This window comes from Pyrus communis, chromosome 5, assembly GCF_963583255.1.
Source record: "Pyrus communis chromosome 5, drPyrComm1.1, whole genome shotgun sequence".
Lineage (NCBI taxonomy): Eukaryota > Viridiplantae > Streptophyta > Magnoliopsida > Rosales > Rosaceae > Pyrus > Pyrus communis.
This window is the reverse complement of record NC_084807.1, coordinates 972,229-988,773: the sequence shown is the minus strand read 5'-3', so window position 1 is coordinate 988,773 and position 16,545 is coordinate 972,229. Positions and strand designations below refer to the sequence as shown.

The 16,545-nt window shown below is 35.4% G+C and overlaps 1 long non-coding RNA gene across 1 annotated transcript; it reads right to left on the bottom strand.

The window, feature by feature from the left end:
- Positions 1-6,691: 6,691 nt before the first annotated feature.
- LOC137733274 (uncharacterized) lies at positions 6,692-7,988 on the bottom strand. The gene is made up of 3 exons (XR_011068439.1): positions 7,337-7,988; positions 7,012-7,064; positions 6,692-6,829 (listed from the first exon to the last, which is right to left on the bottom strand). It is a non-coding gene; the product is annotated as an uncharacterized lncRNA (long non-coding RNA).
- Positions 7,989-16,545: the final 8,557 nt, after the last annotated feature.

Here is a 16,545-nt window from a genome sequence, read left to right as displayed (position 1 = left end):
ATGCGATCTCGAAGCATATATAAATAAGTTTGACGGTTGGATCATTGAAATTAGTTTTGTAGGATGCATATCCCATCAAAACGATAAATTCACTAACATTTAAGAGTTTATTTATACTTTCATCAAGTATAATATAAGATTTGTGGTATCCACTAGTGTAAATATTTCAAATTGAAGATCGAATTCATTCATTGTATTCATATAGGGTTAAGAAGTGTAGCTGTAAAAAATCATCAAAATCGAAGTTAAAATAATCGTTAAATCGTGATTTTTCATTTATAACCGTTGAAAAGTTTTGTCTCTTTACTTGATCTCTGAATGTTTGTTTTTTTGCAATTTTTGGCGTATGCGATCTCGAAGCACATATAAACAAGTTTGACGGTTGGATCATTGAAATTAGTTTCGTAGGATGCGTATCCGATCAAAACAATAGATTCACTAACACTTAAGAGTTTATTTATACTTTCATCAAGTATAACATAAGATTTTGTGGTATCCACTAGTGTAAATATTTTAAATTGAAGATCGAATTCATTCATTGTATTCATATAGGGTCAAGGAGTGTAGCTATAAAAAATTATCAAAATCGGAGTTAAAATAACCGTTAAATCGTGATTTTTCATTTATAACCGTCGAAAAGTTTTGTCTCATTACTTGATCTCTGAATGTTTGTTTTTTTCAATTTTTGGTGTATGCGATCTTGAAGCATATATAAACAAGTTTAACGGTTGGATCGTTGACATTAGTTTCGTAGGAAGCGTATCCCATCAAAACGATAGATTCACTAACACTTGAGAGTTTATTTATATTTTCATCAAGTATAACATAAGATTTTGTGGTATCCACTAATGTAAATATTTTAAATTGAAGATCGAATTCATTCATTGTATTCACATAGGGTCAAGGAGTGTAGCTGTAAAAAAAATCATCAAAATTAGAGTTAAAATAACCGTTAAATCATGATTTTTCGTTTATAACCGTTGAAAAGTTTTGTCTCGTTACTTGATCTCTAAATGTTTGTTTTTTGCAATTTTTGGCGTATGCGATCTCGAAGCATATATAAACAAATTTGACGGTTAGATCGTTGAAATTAGTTTCGTAGGATGCGTATCCCATCAAAACGATAGATTCACTAACACTTCAGAGTTTATTTATACTTTCATTAAGTATAACATAAGATTTTGTGGTGTCCACTAGTATAAATATTTTAAATTGAAGATCGAATTCATTCATTGTATTCATACAGGGTCAAGGAGTGTAGCTGTAAAAAAATCATCAAAATCGGAGTTAAAATAACCGTTAAATCGTGATTTTTCGTTTATAACCGTCAAAATTTTTTGTCTCGTTACTTGATCTCTGAATGTTTGTTTTTTGCAATTTTTGGTGTATGCGATATCGAAGCATATATAAACAAGTTTGACGGTTGGATCGTTGAAATTAGTTTTGTAAGATGCATATCCCATCAAAATGATAAATTCACTAACACTTGAGAGTTTATTTATACTTTTATCAAGTATAACATAAGATTTTGTGGCATCCACCAATGTAAATATTTTAAATTGAAGATCGAATTCATTCATTATATGCATATAGGGTCAAAGAGTATAGCTGTAAAAAATCATCAAAATCAGAGTTAAAACAACCGTTAAATCATGATTTTTCGTTTATAACCGTTGAAAAGTTTTGTCTCGTTTCTTGATCTCTGAATATATTTTTTTTGCAAATTTTGGCGTATGCGATCTCGAAGCATATATAAACAAGTTTGACGGTTGGATCATTGAAATTTGTTTCATAGGATGCGTATCCCATCAAAACGATACATTAACTAACACTTAGAGTTTCTTTGGGTTAAATATTAGGCGGGAAATGGATGGATATAGGCTGCAAAATTTCCCAAACATTAGGCGGGAAATGGACGAAACTCTTGAAATATTAGGTGGGAAATTAATTATTATAATTTTTTTATGTGTTTGGTATTTTTACATTACTTGATATTTTTATTTTTAATGTGTTTTATGATTTTTAATCTCAATCTTTGCCTATAATATACTATAAAAATAAATAAATAAATAAAACTTAAAATTTAAAGTTTATATAGAATAATAATTAATAAACAATATATACATATTCATTATATCTATTGCATTTTATAGTAAGTTTTTTTTAGTAGTTTAAAAAATTAAAATCATCAAAATAACATTTTTCTTATCGTGTCCAAACAGGTTACCCGCGTGTCACTCTCGTATAAACCTGTTAAGGACCCGTTATTAACGGGTTATTATCGTGTGACCCGATAATGACCCGATTAGTTATCGTGTTGACCCGAAACCCGTTATTTTCGTGTCGTTTACGTGTCGTGTTAACGGATCGTGTAAGAAATTGCCAGGTCTATCTGTCAATGAACAAAAATAAGATGTATCATGTATTGCAGAGGAATAGATAACTGAGAATTCCATTCAAAGTCACCACAACGACAACAAAGAATAGAAGCATGAACAAAAACATACAAAACACATACAATGTGTTTTTTGCATAGAGGTTGTAACACTGAAAAAGTAGCAAAGCAGGAGGAAAAAGAGAAATGGAGAGCAAGGTGGTAGCCAAAAGAGAAAATCAGAGTTATTAATATCTTCTTAGCTCTCCTAATTTAATAATTTAGACTCAAAATAAATTCTGTCAGATGTCTTTCCGAATCCATGTTTTGAGAAAGATGGTATTGTCCAAGAAGAGCGGGACTTTTCTTTCTAAAAAATGGAAGCCAACAGCAATCATGAATAAAAGTGGGCAGAGAATATAAAATTCTACTCGTCTTTTCTTGTGGCTTTGGTGGGTTTGGCAAATGCATTTTTTTTTTTTTTTACAGCAATGGACGGCAGCAAGAAAGGGGGAGAGCAGACAGGCAGCAGAAAAGCAAGAAATAATCAAATTGGACTCGAACTTACCAATTTTCTATTCAAATAAACTAAAAAAAGGAGTTGGAATCAAACTAACCTCCGTTTTCTATATGCAGCAAACTGCATTTTGTTTTTGCCTTCGTTAGCAACATACCATTGGCTCTGTACACACCAAAAAAACACAGTAAACACCTCATTCATTACTAATAACCATTTCAATTAATTTATTATTTAGACAAATTTTTCAACGATTCCGAAGCTCAGATAAAATCTGTAGGAGAAAATTGAGATTATATGCAATTGTATGTCAAATAACCTGAAAAATACCAAATATCCAATATTAAGTGCATACACCTATAAACTAATCTTTATATATTCTTTAAAATAATACAGATCAATGTAATCTAAAACATTGAAAACATTATCATACAATTAAAGAATAACGATGCAGAAAATTTTCTTTCCATTATTTTCAGATAACTTTTCAGGCAACAACCATTTCTTTTATCCCATTTGTCCAACACCACCCGCATTTCAAACAAAAAGGAAGAGTTTAATAACTATTAATTTCAGGCACTTTCCAATTCTCAGCTATGATAAAGACCATGCATAATTTATTGTGTCCATTTTCCTGCCATCTTAAGTGGCCAGAAACTGAAAATTTCTTATCAAATGTGTTAATGCTGCAATATATAGGATGACGGAGAAAATTCCAGTGAAGATTGGTTGAGGAAATTGACAGTGTCACTACTCGCCTTTAGAAAGATGTCTTTTCTGGAAACCATTTTAAAGTGTTTAGGATCCCAAAACTCGTAATCGATAATAAAAAAATGACCTTCACAAAAACTAACTCAAAAACCCTAAATCCCTAAACCAGATTAGTGTGGTTTCATCCTGTTAAACATACGAAAAATGAAGCCATTCAAGCGGTTAAGATATCTAGTAATGATCGTGGAAATGCGCAGTTGGAAGAAGATGTAAGATAAAAAACTTATTAGTATGAAATGAATCCAATATCCTAATGTAAAGGAAATTACTCATAGTAGAAATTCTGAATGGACAAAGTTTTGGCTTCCCTTTCCGGCTATACTTGATTAACTGGGAACCTTTTTTTAATGCAATCAGCGACTTCATGAGAGAGAGAGAGAGAGAGAGAGAGAGAGAGAGAGGAATATTAGGTGAAAAGTAGTATTGCCAAATCACACAGAGATCAAAATCTTGAATGTATATGTTTAACCATATCAAACATCATTTCATCGAAACCGACTTCACAAACACCTTCTTCTGTTTTCAAATTTTCAGAAACACAACAATCAACTACGTTTCCGAGAAAATTAACAAAAAAAAAAAAAACCCTCTTTGATTCAGTTTTCTCAACAACCAAACAGAACCTAAAAATTTCAAGCTTACATTTTTGAAGCGAGCCATGGATAACGTTTGCAATTTCAGTTCTGTAGCTTTGTGATTAATAATGCAAAAAATCAAAACAAAAAATTATACGCATTTAGAGTAGAAAAAGAATGAATTTATGCTAGGGATTCGTCAAATAATTAAAACTAATTGAAAAATTAAACAAAATTACCTTTGGGCGTTTAGGGTTTTGGGGGAGCTCTGTCTCTGCGTGAGGTTATAGACGAAGGAAGGTGATGACTAAACGCGCGAGGCAAATTAGGTTTGTTTATTAGGCGCATCCGAACCGTCTAAACATACTAAGGAAATCAAGATGCATCCAAAACACAAACAGTCAAATTGGAATGCGCATGGAGAAGCAGAAGAAGAAAAAGAAGATGAAGAGGGGGTAGTCGATAGCTTACCCAACACTGGTCGTGGTCGGAGTTGACAGAAATCAAAGAAGCCCTGTGCGATTTCATCGTTGTGAGATGTGATGGTCACATCATGATTTTATCACCTGAAGGTCGACTCTTCCAAGTCAGAAAACAGAAAAATTAAAATTCAGGAACAATAAACTAACAGAAACAAATTACAGAAGAGGAAAAAATCAAATTACCTCAACAAAAATCCATGATTATTCCATGAGTGCTGATTCCATAGGTTTTAAAGGGGGAAGGTTTTTTTATTTGAGATGGAGGATGTTCGATCTGGGGATTTTAGGTGAGCAGATTGAAACTGAGGGAGAGAGAAAGAGGGGAGGAAGAGAATGGTAAAGTGACGATCGCACCCTGCCTTTCCACGATCATCAACACGCGGCATCAAGATCAGCGGCAGAGAGAGACAGTGGCAGCTTCGTAAATAAACTGAAATGTGGTCGAAAACACTGTTCATTTCTACAGTGCAATTTTGCCAGCTTCTTTAGACTAAAGTAATTACTACGAAGATTGAGGTCGAAAACATAAAAGGAAGTAAATTTAAATCATTTTTCCTACACTTTCCCAGCAACCAAGCAGAGAACTAAGAAATTGAAAGCAAATGAACTGATTGGCGCAATCAATTTAACCAAAGAAATCCGATTTTACTACGACGGGGGTAAATATGATGAAAATGGTGAGAAATTACTTACAGAGAGAGCTTCGATGACTTGGCCCAGAAAGCCAGAGAGGAGATCCTTTCTTATGAGAGAATCAAATCAGCGTTATGAACATCACGAAATTTGCATTAAAGAAACCCATCTGAAACATTTTCATTCAGAAGAATCATTAGTTTCTCTCGTTCTAAATTGAGAATATGTTCAAGAATTGACCAACTGCATACCGCATAATAAAACCTAAAACTGAAGCCAACCCAGTTCAGCAAATGAACATACTATTAGCTAAAGGGATACAAATTTTGTGATTGAATCAGATAACACATATCTACATGCAAATTGCAATCATATGAGAAATTGGTATCTCTATAACAATGTAATATTTGAACTCCAATTATCGAAATCCAATTAACAAATACACTAATATCTGTACACAAATATAATAACCCAATAATTTAGCAAGAATGAAAAGGAAATAATATGAACAGAGAGATATGTATAATGACCCGGAGGTATACCTTACAGACAGAGTCATTCTTTCGCTTCTTCCCCCTTGATGCTGCACATAATTTCATACCAACAGTAAGAACAATGCAGATTATATACACTTTCAAATTGCAAGAGAAGTTAATAAAACAGGATATATTTTCAGTACATAACATACTGGTGAAAATAAACATAATTACAACAATTAACAGAGAGAACCCCAGACCTAAAACAAATATTCAGTTTTTTATGCCTACATTTGAAATTCACGTGTAATAACAATATGTTTCGCCGTCAATCATACCCAAATAAATAAATAAATATGTTTCGCCGTCAATCATACCCAAATAAATAAATAAATAATTGGAAGTCGAAAATTCACATGTAATTTTTCACTTTTCACCCATACAGACCCAGATCTCATAAAAATGTCCAGTTTTTTTATGCCTTCTTTAATATTACAGAGAATATCATAAAAATGTCCAGTTTTTTTATGCCTTCTTTAATATATATATATATATATATCTGAACTCAAAGAAAATATAGAACGAACATAAAAAAGGCAAATTATGAACGTTTAGAAGCTAATTTCATTAGCAATTAAAGCAACCAATCTCTCTCAGCATCACGATTCAGAAACCCCCAGGAACCTAGAAATTTAATGAAAATTTTTTTAATCATTCAATTGGATTAGACAAAATCATGAATTTTTTTTCTAAAGCCCAATTATATTAAATCACAAACTTGAAGCAGATTTTGACATGCAATAAGTCAATAGGATAGGAATCGCTTCAGACTAACCTCGATGGCAGGGCCTCCGGAATCGCCCGATCCAAACCAAGCTACTCGGTTATAGGGAGATGCCGTCGATGTGAAATTCAATATGCAAACCTTTGACGCAGCTGTGGTGCCTGGTGGTGGCGGGGGTTCCACACTGGGAGAGACTCCAGAAGAGGAATCTAGTTTTCTGGTTCAGAGAAAAGGGAATGAAGGAAAATAGTGGGAAATCCAGGCTTAACCACAAACAGAAAACTCGTCAGAAACCTAGACTATCCAAATTCGAACATGTAGGACAACACCAATCACAACTACAAATACTAACAACTGTGCAAAAGAATTATAAAAACAGTCATCTACCATATAACAAACCTCTCAATTGGTCTTAAGAACTGTTTTTCCAAAGAGACCCATTACAATGCAATCTGAAAGAAAACAAAATATGAATACTATCAAGGAAACAATTATTATCAATTATTGAAGGAAATTAACAACTACCCAGAAATGTTTGCTCAAAATTAATTGATAATATGAATAATTTAATTACACAACATTTACAAAACCCAAAGTTCTTAGCTTTAATTTGATCTTACCATTTAATTGGAAGAAATAAAAGATTACACATATATGTTTGCACACAATTAATTGATGAAACAACCAATTGGGCAATCAAAAATTTCAGATGAAGAAATCATACCAATGGGTTTCCATTAATTTCGATATCGAAGTTTAACTTTGTGAGTCGGTTGCTCCAAATCGTTCTCCTGCCAAAAACAGAAACAAACGTCCAAAATAAGGAGCTCTGTTGGTTCCCAAATATTAACAACTGTTTCACTTGTACCTTTCATCAAATAGGTGGTGATCGCTGCTACTAAACAGGATTGAAGATTGAGTATCTCATTAATATAGGAATCAGCAGTCATCTTCTAGACGAAAGAAAAAGTATAAAACACGACTCAAATACTCAGGGATAGGCAATCAAACTAATGGTGCAGCGAAGACAATAACACACGACCTACTACTCCCTCCCTCTCTTTGTGTGCAAAGGTGGCATGGCTCTCATTCACCAAACCCTCATCGAATGACAGCCACCTAGACCCATCCCAATCCGTCCTAAACCCATAGGACAAAATTAACCTTCCTAACTTAGCATCCTGACCGCTTCGGATCCAAAAACTTTTGGGACAGAGAATGCACATGCATAAGTAAAATTCACAGATCTAGTGCATGCAAGCTTACATCATTAAAGGGAGCCAGAGATTATTACATTTTACCTTGGGTCCGAGATCCTTAAGTCGTGCGCTCTCCATTTTCCAAACGGATTTAAGTGTTGCAGTAGCGTCCTGCAAAGAAATCACAGATACATTAGCTGGCACAGAGAATAGACACTTTTTTTTTTGTTTCAGACCGCAGATCCATGACCCACACACTTATTTCACCAATCAGCCACGGAGGACTAATAGATTTAAACGAAGAAGAAAAATTAAATAAAAAAAGAAGCTGGGTTTTTACCTCTAAACGATCTAATAGATTCCCAGCAACAAAAGCCTTCAATCACTACCCATGCATGTTCGATTATCAGTAAAATATACAGAATAAGAGTTACATCACATAGCAATAAATTAGAGAGAATTCGAAGAAAAAAGAAGATGTAAAATGTGTAAACCTCACAAACGTCACAAACCCTAGAATTCTTGCTGACCAAAATCACAATTTTGAATCTGAAGCTGCATTATATGAATAGAGTTTGTAAACCTAATCCTAAAGCACAAAAGATTTGAAAACAACTCCTCACCTTTTCAATCAGCTGAAACTGTCATAGGCTTCAAATCTCAGTCATTCTACGCAACCATGGCCTTTGTCCTCAATCTCAGTCCTTCCTGTCCCTGCACGCTCTCTCTTTCTCTCTTTCTCTCCTCTCATGTGTCATTTTCTCTGGTAGCTGGCCTCAAGAGTGCAAGTAGTGAGAGCGATGCAACCACTCAATCTCCCTTGAATCGTACACCCCTATGACTCTCTCTACCTGCAAGTCGTATGCCTTCCCCTCACCAAATCCCTCTCTTTCTCACTCTTCCTTCCTTCCTCCCCCTCATTCTCTCCTCCTTCTGCAAGCCGCATGTCTTCCCCTCACCAAATCCCTATCTCTCTCCCTCCCGCTCTCTCTCCTGACGGCATGGTCTCCCCAAGTCCCTCTGCAGCTCACAGAAAGAAAGGAAATGAAAGTCTCCCTAACCCACCCAATCCGTTCGAAACCCTACAGACTAAAACGACCATCGCACCCCTGCCTTTCCATGATTATCAACACGGGGCATCAAGATCAGCGGCACACAGAGAGACAAAGACAAACCCGTAGCTCCCATCTCTCTCCAATCTGTCAGGCCCTGTGTCTCCCTCCTCTGTAGTCGCTCTGTCCCCCTCTCTCCGCTCGACAGAGGCACACCCAGCTGTCTCTGAGTCAAAAATGCGAGCGATTGTCTCTCTCCAATTTGTCAGGCGTGATGTCCCTCTCCTCTCTCTCTCTCTTGCCGAGTCAAACGTGAAATGCAGACGAAGGCTGAAAATAGGTTTTTAAGCCTGAGTGGCAATTTTGTAAATTCAGTGAAAGTTGGTTAAAAGCATCCGAGTGGCAATCTTGTAAATAAACTGAAATGTGGTTCAAAACACTGTTCATTTCTACAGTGCAATTTTGCCAGCTTCTTTAGACTAAAGTAATTATATGTCTAGATAAAGTAAAAGTGGAAATTGCTTTAGTCAAGCCACTCATGAGAGCGGAGAAAACACCATTGGCCATCAGAGTTAGAATATTGTTCCAAATTGTAGAACAAATCATGGAATCTCTATCAGTAAATCTAGAAGTCTGTAGTGCAGTTTGCTGCATGTCAATTGTGTCAAAATTATCAAAACGGATTGCCCAGTGTTGGAGAACAATTCAGAAATAAATAAAAATAACAGAAATAAACAAAACTTGAAATTCTAATATTTTATTAACCAAAAATACTTGATGTGCAGAATGAAATTATATAATAAATACAGAAACTAATATGAGAATAACAATGATACTAACTTGATCACAGAAGGCAGAGGCTAGCGTAAAAGTTATGTCATTCGAACAACATTTTCGTCCCACTTTTGTGCTTGTGGTTCTACAACGTCTACTCGACCAAGATTCAACTACCTAATTCTACAACCCGCACTGGATTCTAGAATTCTAGTGAATTTGCTTTGTGTGCCTACTCTCTGGAAATTTCGTACGGAAGAAAAGAATATCTCACTTGGATACTGTGATTGCAATAGGTTGTTTCACACCCTTTCAGATACCTGTTCAGTGTATTTGCAAGTATACAACTCTTTCTAATGGTTGTGTCTTTTAATCAAAACATTTTTAATTAATAAATTAATTAAAAACTTAATCCGAAAATTAAAATTAATGAATCTGATTATATTCAAGCAAATATATATGCTGTTTCACACCCTTTCAAATACCTGTTCATTATATTTGAAAGTATACAACTCTTTCTAATAGTTGTGTCTTTTAATCAAAACGTTTTTAATTAATAAATTAATTAAAAACTTAATCTGAAAATTAAAATTAATGAATCTGATTAATTTTAAATTCCAAGGCCCCAAGGTCCAAGGCCCTTGTCTTGATTAATTAATATTAATTGTATTTAGGCTATATTATATTCAAGCCTAATCCACACAACCATAAGGTTCAAGCCTTCAATTCATTTCCAAATGGTCCAAGTTCTAATTACTAAGGAGAAGGAATAAGCCTATATAAAGGCTAGTGAAAAAATATTGTTTCCCAATGTGGGACAAGAGGGTCTCAAAACTCCTACACCCAAATCCTTATTGTCCAACTTAAACCTAACGCGTCCAAAATCTTCATGTGCTGACAGATTTCCCCATGCAGTATGTCAAAAAGCGATATATGAACAGAAATTGTTGTGTGTTGTACATATCCAAAAAATTGCGGAGCACTAAAAACTGCTAGAATCAGTTGGGTATTGGTGGACTGAATGAATCCGAAAGACTTACGGATGCCACTGTCCTGTAAATCCTTGGAAGAAAGTAAAAGTCCATTTTGTTGTTCATGGTGAGCAAGCTCCATTAGCTCCACTGTTGCAACAAATATCTGTTTTGAGCTCAAAACGTGCTGAACAACAAAAGTATTACCCAAAGAAAAATGCAATTGTAGCCAATCCAACTGCTGGAAGTATTCCAGGTGCCACTTGAGTGATTTCCCACTTCGGTGCTTTCTCAATCATCCTTACAAAAGTATCCACATAACACAAACTTGCTCATCCAAAAGTGCCAGTCAACAAGGTCTGAACATTTTGAGTCAGGAAAGAATTATTGAGGAACCCCCAATCAGGAAAATGAAGTGATATAAGGCAGAGTAAACCTTCTTGTCCATAAGTAAACACATCCCTGGTACAACATTCCTCAATTTTCAACAAGCAGAAAGTCAGGAACCGATTTAGGAATCTCCATTCAATGGTGCGGATCAAGTAAATGGTTAGGCCTATATTTCTGGCCAATTTCTCTCTGCTGCATTTTGTCAAACACATCTTGGGGCAAATATGTTTCTTCTACTCCCAGAGGAATTAAACACACAATCATTTCCAAGGCCACATGATGCCTTAATTCTTAAGATATTCTAATTTGACCTTAACTAAGATTTCCTTTATGGAGACAAGTAATATCTTTGTTAGGCCTAAGCTTGTCCTACCGGCCTACGCTCCATGGACTTTGGACATTCCGATTATCCTTTCCACGTGTCATAGACCAAAAAAATCATAGTCTCACATCACTCTCGAGACTTAAATGAGTGAACCTTCAGGTCATCTCTAATGGAAAATGGTTATAAGGCCATAGGTCAAAATTTTAGCATGAAATGCCACAAAACCCAACTCCAATGGAGAGTTGGGCCAAAAAAAATTTGAGACCCACCAGACCTAATGATAGCCAAAAGACTATCAGGCTAGGTATGTTGGGCCTGCCGAGTAGCCCAATTTTGGAACCCAGCAACGCCTTTCTAGGTTTCTTGACAGCTAAGTGGACACATGCACCTCAAAAACCCACGAGGAAAATCATGTTTTTCTGTTTAGACAAAAACATGGCTTGATTTGGCCATATGTTACTTAATCTGAATACATGATTTGGAAAACACGCATCTGTGGGTATTTTAATTGAAAAAGATTCGGAACCCTTAGAAATACATTATGTTTGTAGATTGTAAATCAGGACCCATTTTTATAACATGAATTTTTACTATCTTGACTCATTTTAATTCAATTTCTCACATTCTATCTATCTAAAAAATTATGTCTTGATAACTTTATTTTCACATGATATAAGTAGTAAATAAATTTAAAGAGTAAAATTAAAACCAATAAATTAGTAATGAGCTATATTTAATCATTTCAATTGAAGATGATATATGAATATGACATAATTCTGATCATTAAAAAAATAATTTCTTTATAATTCTAGACGGAACTATACGTAACCTTTTTAGTTGGAGATAGCATTAAGCTCACAATTCATAGTCATAGTCTTGGTGTTTTTTTTTTTTTTTTTTTTTTTTTTTTAATAGAAGAACATTCATAGTCTTGTTTCTTAACAAGTTCAATACATGAATTTCCTCATTTATCATACAATTCAAGAGCTTAACACTATATTTGGGTGAAGAAATTTAAAATTTAAGATTACTAAGGAATTTAAAAATGACGAAAATTGAAATGACGAGATTTTATTTTCTAGAATTTGTAAATCTTCTTGTTTGGTTAATCTAAAAGAACAATGGAATTGAATACAGAATTTGTTATTTTTAAATTCTCAATCATAGAAATTGAGAAATGACATCTATTTACATGGAATTTGAACTTGGGATTTGGATGTCCCAAATTCCAAGTTTTTTTCCATGCGGAAATTCTAAATTTCTATGCTTATAAATCCAAACAAGAGAATTGGTGTCTGTTAATTTATAAATTCTGACTTTTACCAAAATTCTATGTTTATTTTCCTCATCCAAACATAGCGTAAGATGTTTCGACCAAAAAAAAAAAGAAAAAAGAAAAAAAAGCCTTAAGACGTAACTCTCTTGCAATAGCACTGTCTTGAGGTGCAAATTTGATCGCCTTTAGAAAGTCTTCCCGCGCAGCATCTGTCTAGGCCCCTGTTTGGTTTCGGAGAAAATCACAAGCTCAAATTTACTCGCACATTTTCTCAATTTTTGTGTTGGAATTGATAGGTTGCGGTGAAGGAGGTTATCGAGAAGGTTCTGGCTGGGCTGATACGGCCTCATTTCGTTATGGCTAATATTGGAAGTGGGTTTGGATTGTATGACATCTCCAAGTTTTTTGTGTTCTTGCTTATATAAACCCCTTAATCTTAATTATTATATCTGAGCACGGTGAGTTTTTTGTATGATTTTTTTTTTTTTTTTTTTTTGTTTTTTGGGGGTTTGTGGGTTTTAGAGATTTTTCGGTGAATGCATTGATTTTTGTATGATTTTTGATAGTGGGTTTTGATGCAGAACCTATTCGGTGATCAATCTGAAGAGGAAGAGGAAGAGGGCGATTCCGAGCACGAGCCCAATCCACAGCCCAATTCTGTATGATCCTCTAATTTCAAGTTTCCTTTCTATTCTGATTCCAAAAGCATGTTTGTGAATGATTAGGGTTTCAATTTTTGCTTTAATCTTAGCCGAAGCAACATATAGGTTGTGGTATTGTCATTGCGGTGGATGATTTGGATGAAAGTATGTATCTTGGGAGTTTTTTGCTTGCAGTTGTTTAGGCCTTATGAGATACTTATGAGTAGTCAATTTTAGTGGGATTGTTGTTTCAATCTGGATAATGAATGATGCTATTCGGTCCGTCCTTTGATGTTGTGGCAGATTTGGAATTTTGTGAACTGTTCTTTATTAAGAATGAAGTGCCACAAATTGAAGGCGAATAAAAAAAATTGCACATCTTCTGATTAGAAATATAGAATTGGTTATTTTCTTGACTGTTTGGTTCTGATGTGCCAGGCCTGCGGAAGCGGCGAGAGAACTTTCCACCATTGGAAAACTGGTGGGTGCATTCCAGCAAGTCGTATTCCTCTTTTCTCTTTTGATCCACTTGCCCGGGAGGGAGTATTCCGGTTACGGCTACGAAGTTTGCCCATTCGACCGCAAGAAGAGGGAGAAGAAGCTTCGTAGTGGCATTCCTCCGACGAGCTACCGAACTCCTAACCGAATAATAAAGCCGATCTCGAGAAGGCTAGGTTTGGAACCCTCTAGGAACTGAATCGCTAGAAAGATCTCTTCTTTCGTTTAAACCTAGTGGGCCCTAAACCTAAGCTTTGATCGCTGCGCTCCCCCCTTATTGTTAGTCCTCTTACCATGAACCACTTCGAATGGTTACTTCCCCCTTACTTAACATAGGCCGATTCACATCGTTTTTATAGGCAAACTCTGTAGTTGGAAGAACTCTGTTTGGAAATATAGAATTGGTTATTTTCTTGACTGTTTGATTCTGATGTGCTTTACCTATATTTTTTGTTGTTTTCTCTGTGTTAACTCTGCTTTTACTCCTTTAAACGGTGGTTGTTCTCATTTTCTCTCTTTTTCATATCTGTCTTGCCATTGACTGGGAATATGTTTTCACCAGAGGAGGGTATTGAACTGTCAAAAAAGCTTTCACTTCCTTTGGGTCGAACCCTTGACCGGTATGCCATATTTGCATTCTCAAATGGAGCTACTAAGCTAAAAGCAGCTTTCCAAAATGAAATTCATGGTATTTTTCTTATTATTAATTACAAGATTTGGGTAATAAAATTCATGGTATCCTTCGTATTATTAATTACTGGGAATTTGAACACAAAATGAATTCATTTGATAGAAAATCATTGGCAACAGAAATTACCTGATGAATTTGCCATGCAGCTACAACATTCTAGCAACATTTCATGATTTGAGAAGCAAGCTGTGCAAGTTCAGTTGCATTCTGTTTACTTAATTTTCCGTGTTTTTTCTTTTGCAGTTTGGATTTAGGAGCTAAAACATTTTTCTTTTGCAATATTTGTAGGTGGATGATGCTATCTGGGCTGTTGAAGGTGCCACATTGAAAGCTGAGATGAGTGGAAAGAAGCTAATGCACTCACGGAACAACTTAAGCTCAAGCCTCAACTTCAGACATTTCAAGTGTGGCTTTGCGAGGATGAGGAGGATAATGAAGTGGTTAAGCTGCCCCTACTTATTTAGTAACAGAGGCATAAACAAAGGCAGCTGCCCCTACTTATTTAGTAACAGAGGATGAGGAGGATAATGAAGTGGTTAAGCTGGATACGGTGCATATGAGTATGAGTCAGAATTTTAAGAGTAAAGTAAAGGCATCGCTGTGACACCGACCGATATGGTGGATTCAGCAGAAGATGGTCGGTGGACTGCCAGAGAATCCAGAGAAGTGGCACCGGGTGATGCAGAACCTATTTGGTGATCAATCTGAAAAGCAAGAGGAAGAGGTCGATTCCGAGCACGAGTCCAATCCCCATCCCAATTCTGTATGATCCTCTAATTTCAAGTTTCCTTTCTATTCATACTCCAAAAGCATGTTTGGGAGTGATTAGGGTTTCAAATTTTGCTTTAATCTTAGCAGAAGGAAGATATAGGTTGTGGTTTTGTTAATGGCAGTGGATGATTTGGATGGAAGTATGTATCTTGGGGATTTTTTTGCTTGCAGTTGTTTAGGCCTGGACTGAAGAAGCTTTGTGGAATGAGATTCTTATGAGTAGTCAATTTTAGTGGGATTGTTGTTTCAATTTGGATAACGAATGATGCATTTTCCTCTTCGGTCTGTCCTTTGATGTAGTAATTCTAGAATTTTGTGAATTGTTCATTATTGAGAATGAAGTGCTACAAATTGAAGACGAATAAAAAAAAATTGCACATCTTCTGATTAGAAATATAGAATTGGTTTTAAATTATTTTCTTGATTCTTTGGTTATGATGTGCTTTACCGATAAATGAAGGGTTTGCAAGATATTTTTTGTGCTTTTACTCCTTTAAATGGTGGGTGTTATCATTTCCTCTCTTTTTTCATATCTGTCTTGCCATTGACTGGAGATGTGGGTTATCCTGCTACCCTGTCCGCCACAGTACAGGGCTGTAACAAGATTATCTATTGTGCTGCTGCACTCTCTACTATTAGCGGAGACCTCTACAGGGTTGATCAAAGAGGGGTCTACAATCTTACCAAAGCATTTCAGGTGTGATCCTTATTGCCATATACTTGAAATACTCCTTTTTGACATTTATTAATCTGTTTCGGTTTTGATGTCTTTTAAGTTCAAGGGTTGGTTCAATGTTGGATTTGAATTTTATTGCTTATGTGAAGCTTTTGACTGTTTGCATTGTAGGACTATAAGAAGAAAATGGCGCAATTACGAGCAGGAAAGAGTAGCAAGAGCAAACTTATAATTGTAAAGTTCAAGACTCCGGAGTCAGTGGATGGATGGGAAGTTCGTCAGGGGACTTACTTTCAGGATGTGGTTGCTTCTAAGTATGATGGAGGAATGGATGCCAAGTTCTTATTCACTTTCACCGGAGATGGTGTTTTCTCCGGCAAGAGAAAGACTAAAGTGGGGTTTTGAGGTTCTAAATGGAAACCAACTATTATTCCTTTTACTCTATTTCTTGCTGCATTGTAGGATAAGTTTTCGCCAGACGAGGGTACTAACCTAAGAGCAGCTTCCCAAAAACAAATTCATGGTATTTTTCTTATTATTAATTACAGATAGTATTTCTATGTTTTCCCTCTTGGTTTTAGAGATAATCAACTGTTATTAAGCTGTTTTCGTAGTGATTAGAACTTCCTTTAGAACTAATGATTCAAGTCATAGCGAGATAAGCTAATC